The sequence below is a fragment of the Mustela nivalis genome (assembly GCF_964662115.1).
Source record: "Mustela nivalis genome assembly, chromosome: 11".
NCBI lineage: Eukaryota > Metazoa > Chordata > Mammalia > Carnivora > Mustelidae > Mustela > Mustela nivalis.
In genome coordinates this window covers 75,255,450-75,261,211 of record NC_139030.1, presented here as the reverse complement: position 1 = coordinate 75,261,211, position 5,762 = coordinate 75,255,450, and positions in this window count along the sequence as shown.

Genomic DNA, 5,762 nt, shown 5'->3' with positions numbered 1-5,762 from the left:
CCCTTTGTGTCAATATTTGTTATAAACTAATCGCCGGGGATTTTTCACCTGGTTGGAGGGTGGCGTGTGTGTTTGTGTGCGTGTGTTGTTTTTTTTTAAGGGGTGGTGGAGATCCTGGACTGATATTAAAGTTCGATGACAGAAAAAGCACATTTTAGAACAAAAAAATAAAAGTGTAGATTTAATGTATGTGACTATGGAGTGCGGGGTTGTGTAGCTGGTGGATCTGGAGGGTCTGGGATTAGGGTGGTTCAGGGAAAATGTGACACTCTTTCAGTTCCGTGGTTAAACAACAGATTTCCCCCTTTTCCAAACTGTCCAGCAGGTGTTGAGTGTTGACTGAATGTCAACACAGTATTGTTTCCTTTTTTACCTGGTCCGTGTGCCCATACAACCTTCTGCCCTACTGGAGAGTTTAACTCCCAAGGTAGGTTTCAAGAAACACCTTGACAGATGTTCTGTGGAAAAGGGGTTCTGTCGTTAAATAAATTTCACTCATCCTGCATCCCACGTCCTCCTGGGAAATTCATTTTAAGGTCTCAGAAAAGACCTGGGTGAGGAAGCCTATGCCCACACTGATTTCACCACCAAATTCTTCTTGGTACTACTATCTAGTGGAACACACTTTGAGGAAATTTTTGGAAACATTATCTGTTTCTCAAGAACACCTCCCAGCCTTGTAGGTTTTTACAGCTGTACTTTCTAGACCCAAACCAGGCACTCTCACTCTTGGCAAGTCGTCTTTCATCCTTATCTTTCCCACTGGGGAGCAGACTAGGAAGAGTGGCTTGACTTGTGTGAAATGTGTGACCACTTGTTTGACTGCCCAGGGCCTCAAGGAGTTCTAGGTTCACCTTTTTTATGGTTCTGCTGCTTGCTTGCTTCAAAATAGTAATGGCAGTCCTAAGAACAGGTCTGTGAAGTGCTCTGTAAAGTGTTCTTTATGTAAAATAAAGCCATTGAATGCCGTCCTCTGAAATAGTCTCCCCAGGCTGTAAGGGGGAGTATTGCTTTGGTTATCCTCACTTCACGTATGAGGAAAGGGGACTCAGGGACCCAAAGTCCCCTGATGATAAGTGGAAAACAGACTCCTAGGTCTCCCGGGTCATACATCCTGCCGTGTTCTACGTGTTGGAATGTATTTTAAAGTCGGCTCCACAAGTGCCCGCTTAAGCAGCACGTATACCAAAACTAGTCTGCTCCCTGGACGGATCTTTGGCATTGTTTCACTGGCTTGTTCCTCTGAGGGCTCTTCTTGCTTTTAACTGACATCCAACACACCACGGTCTCTGCTTCCCAAACCCACTTAGCTGGCTTTGTAAGGAAGCGGAGGGGATGGGGGTGGGGCTCCAGGAACTGGAATAGCTGGGATGTTCATGGGTCTGGTGGGTTCCCCATCTGCCATACTCTGACTGCTGGGCTGTCTGAAACGTGTAGTTGTTTTCCTTACAGTGTTCAGAAGAGGTGTCCTCATCAGGGCATCTCGGGAAGGAGATGCTGCAGCACTGAGCCTTAGCTTGGTAGCAGTGCCTCTTGCCAACTTTAAGCAGTTCGCTTCCTGAAGTCCTCTGGTCTTTACTGTGTGTCCAAATGAGAGGCATTCTGGTTCCTCCTTGGGTAACATTAGGGAGGTAGTCAAAGCCCCCAGTACAGGTTGTTCTTGTGTTCCAAATCTGGGATGACCACCACTGATGGTGGGATCTCCCCACTCACCCCATATTTTTGAGTTACAGAAAATGGGGTGACCAGAGACTCTCAAGATGATTGACAGCTTGTGATGTATTACATACTTGCGATTTCCTCTGTCTGATGTGCTGGCTTGCTGGAATCCAAATCACATTCCAGTTCTTATATTAGAGACATTATTCTAATAGCCTGAGACTTCAAACTTTTTTTGAAATGCAGCAATTAATTGGTTCTTATTGGGCCCGAAGGGCTGTCATAATAGGTCTTTGAGTTTCAAGTTTAGCATACTTTGATCGTTCTGGGATTGTACCTGTGTCTTCCTGGGGATTCTGCATACACCCATGAGCATCTTACTGCTTCAGTAAATCTTTTCTTATACCTTCACTGGAGATTTACAGATTGAAAGTCTATTTTTTATTATAAATTTCACTTTGCATCTCCATTACATTACCCTGAGGACAGTAAATGGATCTTTTACACTTATGTCTATTAGGCAGGTCATCTATGACTTGACCTCAGGACAGTAAACGTGTGGTGAGTAAGTGTTCCTTATATAAAGGGAATGTTGGGTCTGTTTGGGATGGGCACTGTTGTTTTTAGTTAAGGATAAAACTCACAAGGAAGTAAGTGATGGAGAAGGGGAAGATAGGGTACACTCCAACTCTTTATTTTTTTTTTTTAAAGATTATATTTATTTATTTGACAGAGAGAAATCACAAGAAGATGGAGAGGCAGGCATAGAGAGAGAAAGGGAAGCAGGCTCCCTGCTGAGCAGAGAGCCCAATGCGGGACTCGATCCCAGGACCCTGAGATCATGACCTGAGCTGAAGGCAGCGGCTTAACCCACTGAGCCACCCAGGCACCCTACACTCCAACTCTTCTTGGGGTCATTTATGCCTGTCCTTACATTGCTTTTCCCTAGCGAGACCCCAATATGGATTCATCTAGTTACTTACCTTTCCAGATTTTCAATTTCACAGGAAATGGGATGGAACCATGGGAGTGAATTACAGAACCTATGGAGGACATATAGAAGTAAAATAGGAAGGTCACAGTGGAACTCTGGCAAACATTTACAGCTAGACTCTAAAAGAAGAGAGATGACCCTGAAGAAATTTTATTTTTATTTATTTATTTATATAATTTATTTTTATTTTAAGATATATTTGAAAGAGAGAGTTTGGGAGCAGCAGGAGGGGCAGAGAGGAGGAGAGAGAGGATCCCAAGCAAACAGCCTGCTGAACTTGGAGCCTATTGTGGGGCTCCATCCCACTACCATGAGATCATGACCTGAGCCAAAATCAAGAGTTAGATGCTCAACTGACTAAGCCACCCAAGCGCCCCATAATTCTACTTTTGTTTTCTTACTTATTTATTTAAGTAGGCTCTATGCCCAAAGTGGGGCTTGAACTCATCACCCTGAGATCAAGTCTTGTGCTCTACCAACTGAGGCAGTCAGGCGTGCCTTACCCCTAAAGAAATTTTAGAATGGGCAGAGAAACACAAGGAAAAACCTGAGGAGATTGGGAACCCCTATTTGCTGCTGGAGAAGTCCCATGACTACGGGGTTGTGACACAATATGTCTGTTGTGTCTAAATGTAGCTGGGTCCTCAGAGCTGTTGGGCTGTCCCAGTGTCTTTCCTGAAGCAGTTCGTGCTCCCTACCTACTAGCCGGTCTAGTTCCACCGTTCTCTCAAAGCAGGATGGCTGTATTTTCCTGCTTCGTAGTGGGAAAAAAAAAAAAAATACAAAAAAAACGCTAGGCTTTCTCTACCTATGGCATCATCTGCTTCCAGCCTTAATCTACTTTGTCCCTGTCGCAATAGGAAAGACATCTCTCCTTCTGTGTAGTTTGTTACCAGTGCTATATCTATCTGTCTCTCCTTACTGAATGTTCTGCCTCTGTCACCTCTCCTCTAACAGCTGCAGGTGATAAATTGTGTGCTTTAGCTCTCCTTGAAGCTGACGTCCAGAGCCACCACCTTTTTTCTTTCACAACAGTTAAGCTCTAGGGTTGTCTACCCTTCCTGTCTCCACTACCTTCCTCACACCTAAATTGTTGGCCACCTGCAGATTTTCTTGTCAAGGAGACCACTCCAACTCACTAACTCAGGCTTTATCTGCCTTCATCTTTTCTTTTTTTAAAATATTGATTGATTGATTTTAGAGAGGGAGAGAGATTCTGAAGCTCCCTCTCTTAAGACTCTTAAGACTCTCTAAGACTCCCCACTAAGTTTGGAGCCCTGTGTGGGGCTCAGCATCATGACCTGAGCTGAAATCAAGAGTTGGACGTGTAACTGATTACACCACCCAGGCCCTCCATCTGCTTTCATTTTTATGTTAGAGTTGGCCCTATTGAGCCTGCTTATTTAAGCATTCTTTTAGTTTTCATAGCTCCAATCTCTAGATTAGCCTTGTGTTCCCCTATCTCTTCTAAAATTGCTTCAGGGGCATCTCTTCCTTCAGAGTCTTAGTTTTAGGCATTTGCTAAGGGTTCCGTCATGACCTTTTTTTTTTTTTTTCCTTTTTTTTAAATTAATTGAGAGAGCCAGAGAGAGCAAGAACACACAAGCAGGAAGGAGGGGTAGAGAGAGAAGGAGGTATAGACTCCCCACTGAGCAGGGAGCCCAATGTGGGACTTGATTCCAGGATCCTGGGATCATGACCTGAGCCGAAGGCAGGCCCTTGACCGACTGAGCCACTCAGGGGTTCCTACAGTGACCCTCTTATTTCATTCTATACATTCTCCATAGGTTCTGTGATTCACTCCTATGGTTCCACTTCTGTTCATAACATCCAAATCTGTCTCAACTCATTCTGCCAACATGTGCGGTCAGCAGCTGAGGTGGGCATCTCTATGTGCCCTTTTCCAGCTCTACTCAGCCAGTAAATGGGGCCTACCAGTTGCCAAATGTACTATTTTGTGGGGCTGGCATAACAAAGTAGCACAGACTAAGGGTTTCAACAAGAGAAATGTATTTCCTCACAATTCTGGAGGCTGGAAGTCCAAGATCAAGGTGTTAGCAAACTTGATGTCTCCTGAGGCCTCTCTCCTGGGCTGGCAGGTGGTCACCTTCTGTCTGGGGCCTCATATGGCCTTTCCTCTGTGCTTGTGCCTCCTTGGTGTCCATTCTTCTGACAAGGATTCCAGTCATAGTGGATTAGGACCCCACTTTTACGAGTTCATTTAACCTTAATTACCTCTTTAAAGCCTATCCCCAAGTACGGTCACATTAGGGTTAGGGCTTTGACACACATTTTGGGAGAATATAAATTTCTGCCTCTCCACGCTCCCCTACTGTGCAGCTGCAGCCTTTCCTGCTGATAGTCCAGCTTCCCGTTGCCTCCCTCTTGATCTTTCAAACAGACTACAGTGGCTTCCCCTCCATAAATCCAGGTTTTTTTCTGGTCTTGAGAAACCTGTCATGCCCTGAACCCCCTCCCTGTCACAGGTCCCTCTGCTGCTCACTCCGTATGCTCCAGTCTCCCTGAACTTCTGTTCACAAAGTGGCATGGCCATCTGCACCACTGGACCTCTTTACAGTTGCGCAGTTTGCTCTGTCTGGGTTTCCTCCCTGCTGCTGTCCACCTGCCAGACGCTCATCCACGAAAGCTGCCATAACCAGGGATAATTCCCAGCTGCACCATTTGGTACCCAACACCTTTTTCTGTGTTCCCACCTATTTCTTGCCCTACAGTCCTTTGTAGGTTATTTGCCCCCCTCCTAGATTGTGAGCTTCTCGAGAGCAAGGGCTCTGCTTCCTTTTCATGCCCAGTGCTCTGTGCGTGGGAGGCCTTCCCCAGCCCGGAATGCCTGTGCTACATGAAGGAGGCGCAGTCTGATGTGGGAGGGGCGGGGTAGATGGGGCGTGGCTCCTGTGGATATCCGGAGCTCCAGAAAGTGGAGCCATACTCCACTGTTGTGGGGTGCTTGTGGACCATGGCCTGGTGTCCCGTCACTGCCCAGAGCTATTCATCGGTATGCCGGCCCCCGTGTGGAGTCCTGCGCTGGCCTAGGCTTGTCCAGTGGAGCTGTGAGCGCCTGAGCACTTACTTTGTCCCAGGCGCTGAGTTT